At 41.0% G+C, this 18,662-nt stretch overlaps 1 protein-coding gene across 2 annotated transcripts in view; it reads right to left on the bottom strand.

Annotated features, from left to right (window-relative positions):
• TRPC4 (transient receptor potential cation channel subfamily C member 4) overlaps nucleotides 1-18,254 on the bottom strand; it is a 150,141-nt gene extending 131,887 nt beyond the window's left edge. The window contains exons 1-2 of one of the 2 annotated variants that reach the window (XM_061994004.1): nucleotides 17,884-18,254; nucleotides 17,723-17,807 (exon numbers count right to left, since the gene is read on the bottom strand). The gene's annotated coding sequence lies outside the window, so the exon portion shown is untranslated. Of the gene's footprint in view, nucleotides 1-1,619; nucleotides 1,665-17,722 lie in introns of both variants that reach the window. The other variant, XM_061993997.1, reaches the window with a different exon arrangement.
• Nucleotides 18,255-18,662: the final 408 nt, after the last annotated feature.

The raw sequence follows: 18,662 nt of genomic DNA on the forward strand, positions 1-18,662 counted from the left end.
GATATGATGATGTAATGTGAGGAGTGCTCAATTTCAACTAGTATTGTGAGCTTATACATGTGAAAAGCAGAGTAAGATTTGTGATGCAGCTGCTGAGGAAAGAACCTAGCAATACAACAAAATGTAAAGTCCAGAGGGGTGTTTCAATCAGATTATATAGCATTTACGTGAGTTATGGACCTCATGGCATTTCTGAACTACAAGATTATCAACCCTAATGCCCCTACCTGGATATACATGATACAGTCATATCACTTTTGTGTTGTTTGTCATTAAAAAATTATTACAAGACAGGATGGGGAAGGTAGACATTGAAACCCTTCCATAGTTAAAGGTTCCTCAAAGTTTGGAAACTCATGGGCTTTCTGTGTGGCTTTTACCTACTCAGTCTTCCCTCTACTTCAGGTGTTCGTTTACAATAACAAAGGTAATACTTTGCAGTTTTAGGGAACTGATATCACTCTATGTTTTGGCATGTTTTGGAAGTTTTCAAACATGACTCTGGTGAAAGTCGGAATCGCTCTAGCCCATAGCTGGGTTATGTTTCAGTCAATGCCAACTGAGTGGATACATGACTGTGACTGTGTCTTGACAGTATTACAATATAAACTCTAAATTTTCCAGGTAGGTGTTAAGAGAAATGAGATTGAACAATGACTCCTTTCCCTTCAATGGGCAAACTGGAAAAATAAATGAACTGTTAACTTTTTGATAAAAGATCTCTGATTTTTTTTTCTTTGGACATCTTGAAGAGAAACACGTACACTGAAATTCTACACTTTAAGTCTGAAGAAAAAGAGGGACTCTACCTTTGTGATACATGTAATTAGAGTGCAAAAGACAGAAAAGAACAGTGGATTCTGAATGGCTCAGTGGGTAGTCTCCCTGCTCTTACTTTCAAGATTAAATGACTCAATAAATTTCTATTCTTCAGTTCCACAGCCTGACTGAGATAAGTTAACAAACTCAAAATGACAATTTCAGCTGGGCAGAGAATCATTAAGAGTGCAAAACCAGTGAAAGTTCAAGTGAATAATGAAAGTTCTTGTACAATTTGCATTAGATTCATATGCTAGTGAGTAATAAGCAGAATTTTAACACATGTACAGGAATTAAAAAGACTGATTACTAGTAGCAAGCATTTCCACAAGATAATGATTCAGATTTTACAGAGCTGTTTGATCTTTACTTCAAATACAAGTTATGCTTCCAGCATTGAAATGGACTTTCATAAACAAAATAGGATGTATTTTACAAATACTCATTTCTTTTCAAAGCCTAAATGAGTCATGACCAGTTATATTCCCACATGTCTCAGCTACCTCTGCCAAGCTGGCTTCAGGAAAAATAAAGTATTCTTTAACTTTTCTTTTAACAAAGGGCAAGGCAAAGAATTTGGAGTCATAGTTCCCAAAAGATAAAATGAATTTTCTCTAATTAATATGCCCATTTCCTGTCAAACAGAATTTGCCTCACTCATACTAATGGAAATGTATATGTGTCTAGTTTCAGACTGGCACAAAGGATTGAACACACATTTCTAGGCTCCTTGTCTCAAAAAAAGAAAACAGTAGCATCAGAAAACATTCAGAGAGGGGCAGCAGAACAATTAAACTTACAGAAGAGTTTCCAGAAGTGGAACGACTAAGTTGGAAACCTTCACTCTGTAAAAGAATGACAGAAGGTGTAATGTAGGTCTGTGTGATCTATGTAATTATAGGTGTCAAGAAGAGGACAGAAGTAGTTTAAATGTTCTCTGCCTTTTCAGGAGCAACCAAACAAAGGCAGTAGGAGTCAAGCTTACAAAAAACTCAAGAGCTGATGAGTCTTCAGGCTGAGGAATTCATTGCTGAAGAATTGTGAAGATGCTAAAAGTATATACGGAATACATAGAAGACTGGATGAGTTCATGAAACAAAAACCCACACAGGATTACAAAACACAGAGAAACCATCTCTCATAAATAATGAATGTGCAGTGAAAGTGGCTGGAGTCTGGGAGAGTACTACAATAAATGATGGTATATGCTTCCCCTGTTACTACACTCCTGTCTAGAAATATGCTTTTTGCTATTGTCAAGAACAAGCTATTAGACTTCAAAGAATTCAGAAGGAAGCAGGAAGGCTGTGACTGTATTAAAATTGGTTGGAAACTTTCCATTAACTGCAACACAGGTTATTTTCTTCATTTCAGCTGCTATCTTCCAGGTTTTAATTGACCAGTTTATGAGTTCACTGTGTTACTTCACACAATTAAGGACATTTACATATCCTGTACTTAGGAAGTCAAGACTTGATTCTAGAGAATGTAACAGTGTCATTTTTATAGAACTTTGAAAAATACAAATTATCAAGATCAGCTGACACCTGAAATGGAAGATTTGCAATTGATTTTATCTGAAAAGAAAAATTGTTTCCACTGTCCAGCTTCATTTATCTGTTCAAGTAGAGTCTCTTTGTTTGAACTTTCTCCTACTTAAATGACAAGATTCTGTAGATCTTGGTCTTTGTTGCTTCTTATTCAAAAGCTGTATAATATTTTGAGAATTAAGTACAATTAAGAATTCTGTACTACTCAAATACATGATTCATTTGAATCTCAAAAGCGGCCAGCACTTACACCCATATTACTACATAGCTGACTTTTGATGTCACTCAGATAACATTATTTAGGGCTCCAGTGCTATTATAATATTTTATTTTCTTTGTGCTTTCCCAGGCAATTTTAAGCACACTCTCATGTACTGTTTGATATCTTTCATGTGAAATGTCCAAGTCAGTAGATGGTAAAATGTCCCACCCTCTACTGCCAACACTCCAGTATGCCAGTTAGTTTATCACACCACTCATAGTATCTTTCAATCTTGGGAGTTGCTAAAATATCAAAGGTGTTATGACTAGTCAGAAATTAAAGTAATATCACAGATGAAGTCAGTGACAAAGCGGACTGTGACTTACCTGAGTAGGGAATCACTCACAGCATAAGAAATAAAACTTTGCAGGGCTAGGGTTAAGGAAATGATTAATTAATTCACTAATCAAAAAATCACAGAATGGGTGGGGTTGAAAGGAACTAACCATCCAGTCCAACCCTCTGCTAAAGCATGTTCACCTCGATCAGGTCACTCAGGAACACATCCAGGCAGGTTTTGAAAACCTCCAGTTCAGAAGGAGTCTCTACACCCTCCCTGAGCAGCCTGTGCCAGGGCTCCCTCATCCTTACAGTACAGAAGTTTCTCCTTATGTTTAACTGAAACTTCCTGTATTCCACTTTATGCCCTTTTACTCCTTGTCCTGTCACTGGGCACTACAGAAAAAGAGACTTGCCCCAATCATCTTGACACCTCCTCTTGAGGTACTTTTAAATAGTTTAGTGTCATCAGGGAACTGGCTGAGGGTACACTCTGTCCTCCCATCCAGGTCATTGAAGATGTTGAACAAGACCGGCCCCAGAACCGATCCCTGTGGAACTCCACTGGCCACAGGCCTCCAACTTGATTCTGTGCCATTGATCACCACCCTCTGTGCTCTGTCATTCAGCCAGCTCTCGATCCACTTCACTGTCCACCCATCCAAGACACACTGCCTGAGCTTTCTAATGAGGACATTATGGGAGAAAGTGTCAAAAGCCTTGCTGAAGTCAAGGCAGATGACATTCACTGCTCTCTCCTCACCTACCCAGCCAGTTATGCCATCATAGAATGCTATTAGGTCTGTAAAGCGTGATTTCCCCTAGGTGAATTCATGTTGACTACTCCTGATAACCTTTTTTTTCTTTATATGCTTAAAGATGAGGATTTCTAATCTAACCTAGGATTTCTGTTTAAATGTGCCAGATAGTGCAGGTCAGAAAGCAATGAAGATACACATACTTGCAAGTACAACAGCACTGCTACATTACAAATGCAGTTCAGTAGCTCTAGTTATTGTATACCCTAAAAACTACTATTTGTAAATTACTGTAATGTCCCATTTCAGACATCTAAACTAGCAAATGACAGAGCAAGTGATTTTCTTATCTTTTTGGCTCACTGTGATTTGACTTCACTGTACTACTACATATTTTAATCTTCCACTTCAAGTCATCTCTACCCTCTTCAGCAAACCATGTTTTTTTTTCTACATGGCTTTTTCTTTAAAATCTCTTTGAAATCTCTTCACTGTTTGTCCATTCCTTGGTGAGCCTCCTCCTACTCTGTGTGTTTTACTTAAACAGCCTCTTAATCTTTTGGAATTCAACAGCTGTTAAACTTTCCTTTAAATTGTTCTTAATTACTATTGCTATCTTCTCCCTAATCCATTTTACACCTGTAATCCTGTAGCAACATCTTTCCTTTTTCTTTTCTCTTCTTTAAAAAAAAACCCGACAACTCAATACAGACATTTTGGAAACATCTCGTTGTTTTTAGCATTATAGGAAACTTAGATGTGCCTATACTAACCTATTTTGGTTCAGTCATGCTTACAAACACTACTGTAACCCAGAAAGGCAGCAGAGGAAAATGGGAGGCTTACAGCTGTCACTCTTTTTGCAACTTCATCTCTATGATTAGGAACAGGTTCATTTTCAGCACCGCAGAGATATTAAGCTATGATTAGTTAGGATTTCTCACTCAGTAAAAGACTTTCAGAGGCTGTTTCGACCTCCAGTATACCTGAAAACAACAATTTGCCCCTGAAGGGGACTATTCATTTTCTTTGCATGAGCATTCAAGTTTAAGATGGTCAAGGTTCAGATAGCTGGAAAAGGAGTCCTAATGCCCTCAGGTCTGCCTTTGTTCCACCAATGGGACAGACATTGTGTGGTTTTTTTGGTATGACACAGAAAAACAATCGTAAGGATTAAAAATGGAATATATAATTATAAATAACAAGGAGATAAGCAGTAGACTATTAAAGAAAACAACTGTGAAAACATCTCTGAAAACCTATTACCCACTCAAGGAAGAAAAGAGTCCACTTTACGGACCTCAGCAAAAATGAGCCTGTGCTTCACCTTTTTTCTTCAGAACAGCTGCTACTGTCTTCACTTAACTAGCAAATCTATTTGGTGTACAGCTTTTTGGCTATTATCTTTATTTCTGACTTGGAAATCCAAGGCAAATCCTTGCATTTTATTAATTCTGTCTTCGCATTAGCACATACCCTTATTTGATCTGGGAAGTTACCAGTTCCACTGCATAAGTTATTAGATGGCACTCAAAGCATCTGCATAAGTTATCTACAGATGATACATATCAATGATTAATGTCAGAAGTCACTTAACCTTTCTGTATCACAATTCTGCAAACTTAAAAAAAAAATAAGCATATGAGATCAAGGTCTGAAAAGTAATTTCTAAGGACCAATTTGTGACTAACTAAAACACACTTATCTAAAGAAGTCAAGATTAGCTGGCTTTGTCCTGTTTCCTTCATGCTCAGCCACCCTGTGCAGCTATTTCACAGGTCCACGCAGAAAGAGTCTGCTTGTTTAGTGTTTTGTAGACATCAAGAGGTTTAAGGTAAGAAAATGGAATACTAGTGAAGTGTTTCTTGTTTATGTCAACAAAGTTGCACGTGTCACAGGAGGACTGAAACTGTTGGGCCAGGCTGATGTTTTCTAGATTGGCTTACATCACTTATTCTGAAATCCCCTTTATCGTTGTGCCTTTATCCTCCTCCTCTATTCTCAAAACGATTCTTACACTGGAGTGCAGGAGATCAAAAAACACAGCTAGCTCCCGGGCTTCTGCTGCTGCAATGAATCTTTGTGAAACAAACAGCAGGATCCTGAAGGATCAACTACATTTTTCTTTTTGTATCATGCACACTGTGGTCTCTATGCTTTGAAGAAGGTTTCTGAGGAAGTTTTGAAGCAGCACAGCACAAGAGTATTCTGCCTTCCTTCAGAACCTTTACCTGGAAGCTGATACTTGTAGTTCATCTAAGGATCAAACAGTTTATAACGGTATTGTTAGACTAATGTGAATCTGATTAATAGACTGCTGTGTTTTTAAATAGATGAGTTATTATTTCTACATAAAAGTCTACCCTGAAAAATTCCTTCTGGATAATATACAAATTGAAAGATACTGGCTCAGTCCTAGTCAAGCTGTATTTACTACTAGACTTGAAAAAAACCCATTCCTTAGCAGTTGCTGTGTCCAACTTTGCTCCTGTCATTTCCATTCCCAGAAGCTGATGATGGCTGTTAAGAAGCCTCCACATCCCGGGAGTCTCTAAGCTAGTGAGGAAATGAATTGCCTCTGGACGGCTACCAATTTTCCATGTCCTGGTAGGTTGCCATTCACAGCTCTTATTTGCTTGGGGTGGCAAAGAAGCCATACTTGGCCAAGAACTGGACTTAAATACTTAATGTTTAAATCATATAAGCAAGTGCACAGAGAGGTAAATATTCCCAGCCAACGAGACAGAGACAACTCTGTGTGTATACACACGACAGATGCTTTAATGGGCTGTATTCTTGACCTCTGAATCTCTCTTTCACTTACCAGAGCAATTATTAACCTTTAATGTGTCTCAGTCACATAGTGCATACAAATTATCTCTATATATCTAAGTATACATATATACATATCTATCCTGTTATGCAGGTATAAAAAGATATGTGTGTTATACGTACACTTATAAAAATATACATCTAGAAGCATATTTTGGCACAGGATACTATTTGGGCATCCACAGATCTGTGAATCTTTCAGATTATGAATGTAGACACTAACATTTCCTTCCAAATTACACAAAATATAAACAAAATTATTTACTTTGCCTATAAAGCTGTAGTGGAAAGCCCACATTGGAAATTACTGTGGTGCTTTGAGCTGCTTCACAGAGGGGTTATTAAGATGTTACAAAACATTAAGCAAAGATCAGAGGAAACTGAACAAAAATTTTCATGATGCCTTCATAACACAATATTTAACAGAACAACCAGTTTCACAGTAGATATAAGTAAATAAAATGTTACAACAAAATTGGGTTCTCGTTCAATGAAATATATGTGATCTACTGGAAGTATAAATAACAGCTTGAACATATTGAACATATAATAGTATACCAGAGTTCCGCTTATATTAGAGACTTCCAAGACTGGGGTTTTTTTTTCTGCTTTGATGTGCTCTTATCTTGAAATGGCAATCAGTTTTCTGTCAACTCTATAAAAAACTGTTCAGAATGATTTCTGAATGTTTTATGAACTATTAAAAACCAAGGTTAGTTTAAAAATGTGTGTCATCGCCTACTTAATTTTCATTCTTAAAGCCATTTTCCCAGCAACAGAAAGATGCAGAAACTCTTATAATCATATGCATTGAAATTTTAGTCCTTGTCATCTACAGTAGTCTACTTAAAGCAAAGACTCACTGCTTCTCTCCCTGAAAAGATTAAATCTGTGAACAGCAACGGAACCAAATATTTAGATATAGAATGGAGAAAATTATTGAAAGACATCCCAGAATTACACAGGGCAGCTGCAGGTTGCAACCATGGCAAAGATGGCAAATATATTATTGTTTTAGGCCTACATATTTTTCTAAAATACTCAACAGCATCAAGATTTTGGACTAGATTCTCTACAACTTGTAATTGCATTGACTGCATTTGAGTGGAGAAGTAGACACAATATATTTTTCATAAACTGATAAATTATTGAGAAGAAACAAGAAGCTGCCAGAGCATTATAATTCTGTTGGTACCAGGAGGGCAAATTTTCAGAATTACATCTTACATCTGAACCAATGCATGTATGATTGATGAGAAAGCACAACTGCTTCATTGTGTATTTTGTAAAATTTCACATCAGGGTGCCAGAATGTCAAATTACTTTGACCATTACCATAATTTTAAATTCACCTGTAATCTTTATATTTCTCCACGCCCAAAGACTGTGCACTGCAGTAAATAAATAAGTATGCAAATAAATTTAAAAGCAGGCAGCTTGTGGAATTTTAGGAAGCTTCATAATATGCAAAAGACACTGAAAAGGAGTTGCATCTCTGTGAACAAACGTAACATTTTCAAAGGAGAATGTGAAGATGCATAGTAGAAACATCCTTACTAAAATTCTAGCACATGTGAAATCATTGAAGTGATGCTGGATTCTCTATTCAATTTGTGTAGCATTGATATTTTTCTTTTGTTATGGCATATAAAATGTTTACCTGAACATTCAAATTATAGCCCTTAAACCTGGATTCAGGCAAATGTCTCATTCTGGGGAGAGGAATAAAGTCAATGCTCAACAAGAAGCACTCTCTGAAGCATTGCATTCAGTAGAACATCAAGACTTCTTTACATTGGAATACCTTCTTGAATTAAGGTACAATTACAAAACACAGGTAGCATCCTATTTCTTCAAAATTGATTCCATCATGGATTGACCATAAAGCTTGGTCATTACGAGCTGTTGATTATTTTAGGTAATTTTTTATTGTACACATTGTTTTCAGCACAGGGTTTAAGTAAAGAGTGTTAAAATAAAAGTAAACAGGCAATTAGGCAAGAAAACACTAAAGCGATAAAATGATTGAAGTGTCATGTTGCCCCAGTATACTTGTCTACTGAACCACTGTGTTTCCAGAAGGAAATCAAGCCATGAGAGATAGCTGTTATCTAACTGAATGGCAATATCATGGAGAATATGAACATGAGCTGACCTATTTGAACGTGCTAGTGTCTCTCAATGGAGTAATGATCTTCACTGTCTTTATATGATTGCTTTGAAATTAAAATGCCTATTGTTTTGTCCATTTATGTTTCGAAATGTCAATTTTTTTTATCTCTGCCAAGAACTCACACTCAAGGTAGCCCTTGCTACCTTGCCCAAAGTCAGCAAAACCTTGGTTTTGAGAGAAGCCCAGATGTATATTATCCCTGAGGAGAATCACTAGTAAGCAATTAATCTTTCTGAAAATCGTAATACTGACATGTGGGCTTTGTGTACTGCAAGACGCACTGTGCTAGGTTACTAGGTTCTTGGTTGTTATTAGTAGAGCCTTGAAGAACTAGAGAAGCTTTGTGGGCTAATCAGCTAATGAGTTCTCTGAACAGATCTCATCAGACAGACCTGCAAACCCACATATGAACTGGTCTAAACCTCTTCTCAGGGTTAGGTGGTTGGCTCTCCCCCAGAGACTCTGGTGCTTTGTAACACTACTGCTAAATTAAATCCTCTTCGGTGTCACTAGGAGCTCATCTGCAATTTCTGGACTTAACACACTGAGTGAGTGGGAAACCAAACTTTAGTAAAGGATGAAGGTGAATGCACAAGAGGGCATCAGTAAGAAGACACTGGTAAACCAGTGTAGTGCTTTACTGACGGTGCCAAGCAAGGAAATGGCCTGTTATGAGAGTAAAGTTTCTTTGACAAAATAAAATTGCAGCACAAATGGAAGGTTTATATCCACATCCTATCTTACGCACTGGATACTTTTTTTAATTATGAAGAACTAAAAGCTGGATCCTGTCTGCAGTTAACCCAAAGGAATTCTTCAGGCAGGAGAAAGCTCCCCCCTGGCCTAAAGCCAGCAGAAACAGTAGCGAAGTGAGGGTGATTTCTAGAAAGTGACTCAAGAGGAAGCACTCTGGGCACGAGTGAGAAATCCTTCTTTTGTCCTAACTCATCCATACAAACTCCAGCGTGAGTACAGCTCTGAGGCTGGACTAGTGCTCGACCACTGAAACACAATCCATCTCACTGAACATACCCTGCTTCCCTTACCAGCTGACACACTCAAAAGAAGGGAGAGACAAACGCTTGGTGTGCTTAAGTTTTGTGGAAAAAGCAAATCCTCAACCAAAGAAAAAGAAGGATAAAAAAATTCTGTGGTAGTCTAGTTCTATGCAAAGACACTGCAGCAATAAATGTAATCATCTCAAATCACGTCAGTTTTAGGTACAATTGGCCTCAGTGCATAAACAAATACGCTCAAAGTTAACATCACTAAGTTAAACAACCATGAATAAAATATTTTTATGCAAGTGGTCAGACCAAAATACTATTTTCTAATTGCTCTGTACGAAGCCTGATGTCATTAAGAATAAAATACAAGAGTATTTATAACCCAGGACATAGTACAAATACGTACCTATGCCAGTGATTTGCTATACACGATCTCTGTGCTGTAGGTGCCGGGGTCCTACTTAGTTTTTAAAAAATTGGACTTAAGAAGCTTTGTTAAACATTTTGTGGCACAATGAAGTACTTCAATTTCAAACACTTGAAAAATAAAGGCAAGATTCATATTTGCTAACCTAGGAATCCAAAACACTGACATCCAAGGCTGGTTTGTCATCTTGATGTTCCTTTATTACAAACGAGAAGAAATGCACCCCCTGCAGAGAGCAATTAATTTTCTTCAAGATAGGTCACATGAATCACCCTATGAAGTTAGCAGGTTCCTTCTAAAAGCTATAAATGCCAACTTTGACTCACAGGCCTGATGGTAAGGTGTCTAGCTGAATTCGAAGACAAGCAATTACTGTCTTTTGAATGACAGTTTTGTAGCAAAGAAGCTTAAGGCAAATTAGACAACTGTTCTGTAAGCAACTTGTTCTTCGTTTTATTCATGGCCAAAATTCCTTCCACAGGGTATCTGCTAGAGAGCTAAAGCCACCATGGGGAAAGAGTATGGTTTTTGGAACTGATGGTGTTTCAGGTACAAATGTATTGCACCAAAATAAACACATCAAAACCAAAAAAAGCCAAAGTCACTGTGCTAGCACAAATAAATTCAAGGGGTTGACTGCAGCTCTGATCTAAGTGATTATCATAAGAAATGAAAGGTAAACTTCTCTCACAATCTAAACCAAAATGTTTTCAGTAGAAGCAAAACCTAAATGGGATATTTTAGTTATTTTCCAGTGAATGATAGGCAGGATGCATGTAGCAGTCAGTGCTGAAGTACAGCAGAAGGATTTATTTTGAAGTGTTTTGATAATAATGAACATTTCCACATGAACAGAGAGTAAAACAACCATGTCATCACTGAAAGATAATTTCTGTTGTAATTATATATTCAGTAGACTGAGGTACATTGTGAAGACGGCAACACTGAGAGCATTTGAAGGGAGTCTGTGCTCGCTTTCCCTTGCTCCACATATGCAGCACGTTCCCTCCGGAAGAAAGACATCTTGCACTCGCAGGAGGTAGGATCTGAGCACCCAGAACTGTGTGTTCTTCTTTTATAAGGGTCCGGTTGACACTCCCGTTTGCCTTGGCACAGCTACAAACTGTATTTCAGCTACCCAATTCAATCACAAACTCCTATAAATTCTAAGGACAGACAGCAAGATATTACCTTGTAGTCACCTAGTTACTGTTACTAGGTCTGCATCAATACCAGGAAGGTCAACAGGACCTTGAGACACCTTGGAAGAAAACAGATGTCCTCTGAATATGGGGGATTTTTAAAAGTCCAACAACAATCAGCAACCATAAATACCTACTTCCTCCCACTCTATGTCAGGTGTATGAATTAGATGGATTTGTTTGTGTACTGAAGCTTTCTGTGTCTCTCCACTGACTATACAAGGAATGTAGATGACTATTTTACAACTGGAAATAAGGTCTGTGGTGGTGAAAAAACACCAACCTTTGGTGCAAAAGTCCCTTTTTATAGCTTTTCAAGATTTGCAAGCAAAAATGTTTTTGACATAAATTACTATATACAAATGTACTGGAGGCAATCTTAAATCAGACACAATACCACCCTGCATCTTTTGCTACAATTCTGTTCCTCTACTCAAAAAGTAAAATGGCCTGTTGTACCTTTTATAATAGAAATTGTAGTGGCAAAACAATGCATGAAATAAAATATTTATTGGCAAATACAGGTGAAATTTAAACTTTTAGACTTTTAGAAGAAAAGAACCTAAATACAGAAGACAATGGAATTTTCATTGTAAATTCGGTACTCTCTAGTCTCTGGCCAGTACTCTCTCTTTTGATATCAAACTGCTAATCTGCTAAAGACATCTGTATGCTAGACAATATTACAGGTTTCATCTTCAAAATCAGATCCTTTCATACACTTCCCCTGATGTAAGGCAACACAGAAGGAACACAAGCAAAAGCTTGTCTGTTAACCTAATAACAAACTGCAGGACTGCATTCTTTTTCCTAGGATTTCTAACCTGCTCTGATATGCGTGGGTACTTTGATTAGATGCTGGTTAAAGTGAGAAACTTTAATTCTCAGTTGATCCCACATGGAGACTACTCAGGAAGGTCATTACTGGCAGAATTTTCACATCTCTCTCATCCAAAGCTCTCAGGCCAGACCAACTTCCCACCATACATTTTTGGCTGGAGAGTTGTATTAAGGCTCCTCTCCTGCTTTATGACCTGGGTTAAAAATCATGCCCACTACTTGGCCTTCACTAAGAACACTGTTGGCTCTTTGGCAGCTGCTGCCTCTCTCTGATGGACATGAGAACCACACACCTGAACTGAAACACAACAAATGTTTTCAGTAGTTACTGACAGTTTGCACATGAAGAATCATTTATTGAAGAATCTTGTATAAGGAAGCCAGATTGTAGAAGTGGCATCTGGCAAAACCCCAGAAGCACATATCCAACAAGCAGTTGTGAGTTCATGTGATTTACAGATTCTTTCAAAGTTAGCACAGCAGCTTGGTGCATGTGTATGCATGTTTTGGTTGAGCTTTTTTCAAAGGTAAATTTTAGAATGATTATAGCAACCATTTGTCCTGGATCTACTGACCTCTGTGCTTATTTAACCTTTATACTCTACTACCACTGCCTGCTCTGCATAGCTAGGATTCAGCTAACGTAGCTTGAGAAGGAAGGTTTCTTGTCTTGGGTCCTACTGCATAGTTAATAGAGACAGACACCTCTGGAGAATGCTTCTGCTGCTATAAAGGAGATGACAAAATACAGAGGATGGTTCACTCTCTGCTTCTTCCTTTCCCTTTCCAGGAAACAAAGAGACACTACAGGGTCACTTCAATAGCTGACAAATAGCTGACAAAAAGCAGTTCAGGGCCTCAGATATAGCCATGAAAGGCTAGCCTGTATGCTACAAGACTGTCACAGGTTTGTGTGGAGCTCTTTCTGGTAATGGGGAAGGGGCTGTAAAGATGGCTCCTGTAAGAAGTTGCTCAAAACTCTCCCTTGCTCTGAGTCAGACCCACTTCCAGAGCTGAGCCAACTGCACACCTCCACAATCACTTTTTAAGAAGAAGAAGCTGGAATATGAGGGTTCTTCCTTTTCTTCTTCCTTTTTTCTTTTCCAGTGATGGGAGAATGGAGTTGGAGGAGAGAGAAGCGACCATGCAGACCCCAAGGTCAGTGAGGGAAGAGGTGTGCTGGAGCAGAGACTTCCCTGCATCCCATGGGGAAATGACAGGCTGTCTCCCAGCCACCTGTGGAGAGAAGTGGTGAAGCTGAGAGTTGTTGGTAGTTCACAGAGGATCCTACACCAGGGTTGGTGACTGTAACTGGAGGAGGCCATGAATTTGTGGGAGGGTGGCATTGCAGCAGAAGGTGCCCGGAATGCTGCTGGCCACAGAAGAGTCCCATGCTGGAGAGGTCTGTGAGAAGTTGTTGTTGTTGGGAAGAACTCACGCCAGAGAGGTTCGTTGAGGACTGTGTCCCGTTCAAGGGACCCTTCATTGGAGCAGGGAAAGAATGTGAGGAGTCCTCCTCCTCTGAGAAAAGTGGCGTCAGGATCTGAGGACCCAAAGTCTCTTTTTTTCTGTCTGGTCTTAGGGGTGAATGAAGGTAGTATAAGCTTTACAGTTATCTGAGCCAAAAATTATGTATTTTTGGTCCTTAAAACTGGCATCACAAGGAATCTCTTTAAAAAAGTTCCTGTGTGTCATTTAAGAAAAAAGTATTTTACTGTGAGGATGACAGAGCACTGGCACAGGCTGCCCAGGGAGCGTGTGGTCTCCTTCCTTGGAGGTCTTCAAGACCCATCTGGACGCATTCCTGGGTGACCTGATCTAGGTGGACCTGCTTCTGCAGAGGGATTGGACTAGATGATCTCTAAAGGTCCCTTCCAATCCTACCATTCTGTGATTCTGTGGAAAATCAGCATATGCTGAGCTATGGCTGGATGGCCATCATCACACAGCTTGGCTCACTGACTGTCCATGTGGGACAGAGGCCTTTGCCTCCCGGGAAAAGGCTGCTTGTTCCCCAGAACTTTGCATACATGGAAAATATCTCCAGAATAATCCTGCAACCTCTGTCTGAGGAAAGCCCAGTGAAGAAAATTTCTCAATCCACAGTTCCCCTCTACCCTTTGCGTAATATTATCACAACATTCAAATAGTTCGTCTGACATGCACAGGATATGTGAGCAGCTTTCCAGATGAGTGTTTTGAGCCTACACTCAGTGACCAAGCAATTGCAGAAGTTGTCTTAAACTTTAGAGGTTACTGATTCACACTCTTAAACATACTCACTCAAATTTAAGGAAGTTTTCCTGTCCCACTTCAGCCCACATTCCCTGAAAAACAGCTTGACTGTAAAAACAGGGTAATTTTTATCCAAGGCTCTTTTCAGGTTTTGTCTCACACCAGTCACTATGTAAATAAGAAATAAATGGTTGTAAAGAGAGTGGAAGTAGTTTGAGAATTTAAACCAAAACAGGGAGAAAACAGAGAAAAAACCCAACTCCCAATCCTAAAAAAACCCCTCACTACAATAAATAGTTTTCATTTCTTTCTTTCTCTTGCCTGCAGAGCACACTAAAAACCTTTCATTTCCTTGAAAACTTCACTTGTGTAAAGAAATGATGTTACCTCCAGTTGTTTTAACTGTTTCAAATTCTATTTCTCTGAAAGCTAATGCACCTATGAGCATCTTCTGCATAGACAGCTGCTACAAAAAGATTTCATTTACTCGGCCTTCCTCTGTGGTCACTGTATGACTGTATAATATGTATTCAGTCAGGTGAATCTGTTTTGCAGCAAAAAATGACAGTGGGCATAAGGATGAGTGGGCAACTGTCATTTCTGGTGTTATTCTGAATGCTACGTTACACTACTTCAAGTAGTGTCCGTGTAGTAAACTAAGGGCAAGTCTGTCTTCTTCAATGGATTTGAGGCTTCTAAAGCATATGACTTCTGGATCTTTGTTAATTGTCATAAAACATGGTGATGGAAGATTGATTTATACACAAAGATTCACCTTCAACCTGCTTTCAGTAATTTAAAACATTGTATTTGATAAAGCAACCAGAATATAACCCAGTACAACTTAAATCTGAGCAGAAAACATAATGGTAAAACTGACACTCACAAAGCCATTAAGCATCTGAATTGACAATGCTCTTCTACTCTTGTCTGCTTTTTCCTGAAACTGGTTATAACAGTCTTTTCTTCCTGCTTCTATGTTGCCTTTCCTTAAGACAAGTCACCATTTTCAGAAGGAAGTCAGTCCCTTTTAGCACTGATTACCAGCATCACCAGAGGCAGGAAGAGATGCTATCATGGGATTTTCCCAGTTTTAGCCACTTCACTCCAATGAATCATGTTCCAGAAAAAGCTGAGAGATTAAACAGTGTACTGGCATAGAGACAGGTCTCAGGTGATGGGAGGAGCAGTTGTGCTCATTTTCACTTGACATTTAATTGAGGCAATCTACACACATATACAAAAGTGAAAGCAAATCCCTAAGTAGTATTCTCTACATGTGTGTCCTCCAACATAAACTTGGTGGGCCCTCCACACTGGAGTAACCCAAATCCAGGTTTACCAAGAGTAAAGCCGATTTGCTCGGCACCCATCAGCAGGCATACTGAAAAAGATAAGTAAAATCATACCAGATTTGTAGTGACCTCAATTGACTGAAATTTCAACTAGCAGTATGTGCTTTAAATAAGATAAGAAAAAAAGGAATTTCTTTCTGGAGCTATTTTAAGGGCAATGACTACTATATATAGAGTCGGAATAAGTGGCTGATGTTGAATTTAAAAGACAGACATATTTTTGTTTTGCTGTTTCCAAATACAGTCTCATTGGTTCTGAAGCCTGAACAAAAGAAGAAAAACTCTAGTAACTAAAGAACCTCATCCTCCTGCAAGCAAAACCAAGGGTTTTTTTCAGTATAGAAGGCAACACCAAAGGAAAATCAACCTGTGCCATGAGATTTTCAGCTTCTTTGATATTAAAGGACAAAGCCTATTTCTGAGTCTTGCCTGAAAAAGAGATGTAAAGGCAGGTCTCCTGTAAGTCCAGAATTTCTTCTGTTCCAAGACAGTTTTAAAGCACTCACTCTGGTGCTTGGCTTCTCGGACTGTATGAGATTGAACCATGGAAAAATCTGTATGTTCGCACAGATATCCTTGTTAAACTACTCAGATCTGGGCTTTGGAGAAAGTAAACATTGAAACGTTCTATGTCATGCAGGACAATTATATTTGAAATGTCAAGCTGACTGGATTTAAAGGTGACGTAACACTGGCGTTTAGGTTAGTGTGTATGACTATTTCCATTCTGTCTCTACTGCATTCTACATAAAACTAAATGTGCACAGATTCTTATAAAAAGTATCTATCTCAGATGAAATCAAGGTGCAAACTGGTTTATCTTTTTTTTTTTTTTTTGAGGAGTACCCACTCTCTGGAAGAAAAACACAGACTGGAAAGTGGTTTTATTTAGTTACACCCAAAAGGTGTTTTAGCATTGGAAAAGCAATCTCACAAGGCACCTCACGAGAAATACAAATTTTGGTTGCCATGCTAACAGGAAATCACCCAACTGACTCCAATAAAACAAAAGTGCATAAACGACATTTTCTTGTAAAAACTGGGAAATATTAGAGTAACGAGCAGGTTTATCCAATTGCAAAGAACTTCACGGGGCTGCCCCTCTGTAGTGGTGATTTTCTGTCAGCGTTTAAGCCTCCAGAGTATCAGCGGCTTCTTCCCAACAAGACTACGGCTTCTGCCCGACCACCGCAACAGTGAGATCTTAAAAGTGCAAGCCCAGTGCTGGGATGAAACCCAGCAGCACTTCGTGTGCTGTCCGAGCCGTCTCACAGCCCGTCGCACCCTGCTCTCCTCCCATCTACCAGCCGTTTGCCGTCCTCCAGGTCCTCCTGGCAGGACCTGAACCTTCCCAGGACGGTCCTTGCGGACTGCCTCGGCGGGGAGCGAGGTGCCCTAGGAGGGTAACAGCGGGAACACGCCGTCTGCGGCCGCCGCTCCCGGGGCGATCAGCGGCGGTGGCCCGCGGCGGAGTGTCACGGCGGCGCAGCTCACCCCCGACTCGTGTGCGCGGGGCCGACTGCGGGCAGCTCCCGCCACGGCCGTACCGGGGGCCGGCGTGCCCTCAGCGCCGTCGGGTCGGCTACGCTGCCAGCGGCAGCCGCCCTCGCTGAGGGCAGCCCGGGGCTTCCTCCCGCGCTGCGCCGCCGGGAGCGGTCCCCGGCCCGCCGTTCCCCCAGTGTCCTGCGGGTGTGACGCTTTAGCCAGCTACCGAGGTGCCACTTCTAACGGCAGCGGCTGGCAGCAAAAAACACGTTTATTACACGCCAGAGAAAGAAACGGCTCTTCTCTAGGCTGTGACCCGGCAGGTGCACGATATCACTTTGTGCTTGCGTTGGCGAGAAAGTTACCTCAGACCATCCCAAGGATTGGGGTTTTTTTTTTGTTTGGGTTGGTTTTGGTTTTTTTTTTGGGGTTTTTTTTTTGGTAGAGAGACAAGTAAAGACTCAGAAAGCGAATATATCAAAGTTGACGAGAACTTACTTGGTTTAGGTGCGTGCGTTGAGAACCAGCATCTTCCTTCAACAGTTTTAACAGATCACATTTTTTCCCTTGGAATTAGTACCTTCTGTAAATTAAATCCCTTTAAAAGGTGTTTATTTCACTGGCTGTCGTCCATCTCAGCCACTTGTCCCCATTCTTACTTTATTTTCTTCATGTTTGCCGCACGTGCAGGTGCCTCTCGGATACACGCCCACGAGTTAGCGGGTGCCCATCACCTCCGGGCGGGGGACCCGCGCCTGTCGCCGGGCTCCGGTGCAACAGATGAGAGGCAGATTCTTCCCCGGCTGCTTCGTAGGGCACCTCCTTATTCCCTCGGGGAGCCTCATGCTGGCTGTAAAAAGTAACAGCTCCTTCCGATACGATGGTTTCCTCGGGAGCGCAGGCTGCGCGGCACGGGGAAGGAGGAAAAGACACGGGAATAACGGCCAAAAGAGCGCCGAGGAGCAGACACCAGGGTTTCCCGTCCTCGCCGACGCGCTCTCTCCTCGGTTGGCGGCACGCTCGCTCTCTCTCCCTGCCTCCGCGGGCCCCGGCGCGCTCCCGCCCCCGCCGCGCTGCCCCCGCGCCCCCCGTGGCCGCGCCGCTCCCCACGCCCGCCGCCCCCCGCGCGCCGCGGCGGCACCGGCGCCGTCCGACGGCGCCCCCCTGCGGGCGCGCAGTGCACTGCGACCCCGCGCACGGCTCCGCGGGGCTCAGCGTACCTCGCCGTCCCCGCCCGCGCTGCCCGCCGCCGGTGTCCCCCGGGGAGAGCTCCTCCGGGGAGAAACCCCCGAGCGCGGAGCTCGACTCGTAGGGGAGGCGGGAACGGGCACCGCTCAGAGGCAGATACACCAACGAGCAGCGGGTGGCTCCGGAAAAAGTTGGCTATTCTATCTCCGCGCAGCTGGGAGAGACCTGCAACAGCTGCACGTAGTCGCGG

This window comes from Colius striatus, chromosome 1 (assembly GCF_028858725.1).
Source record: "Colius striatus isolate bColStr4 chromosome 1, bColStr4.1.hap1, whole genome shotgun sequence".
Classification (NCBI taxonomy): Eukaryota; Metazoa; Chordata; class Aves; order Coliiformes; family Coliidae; genus Colius; species Colius striatus.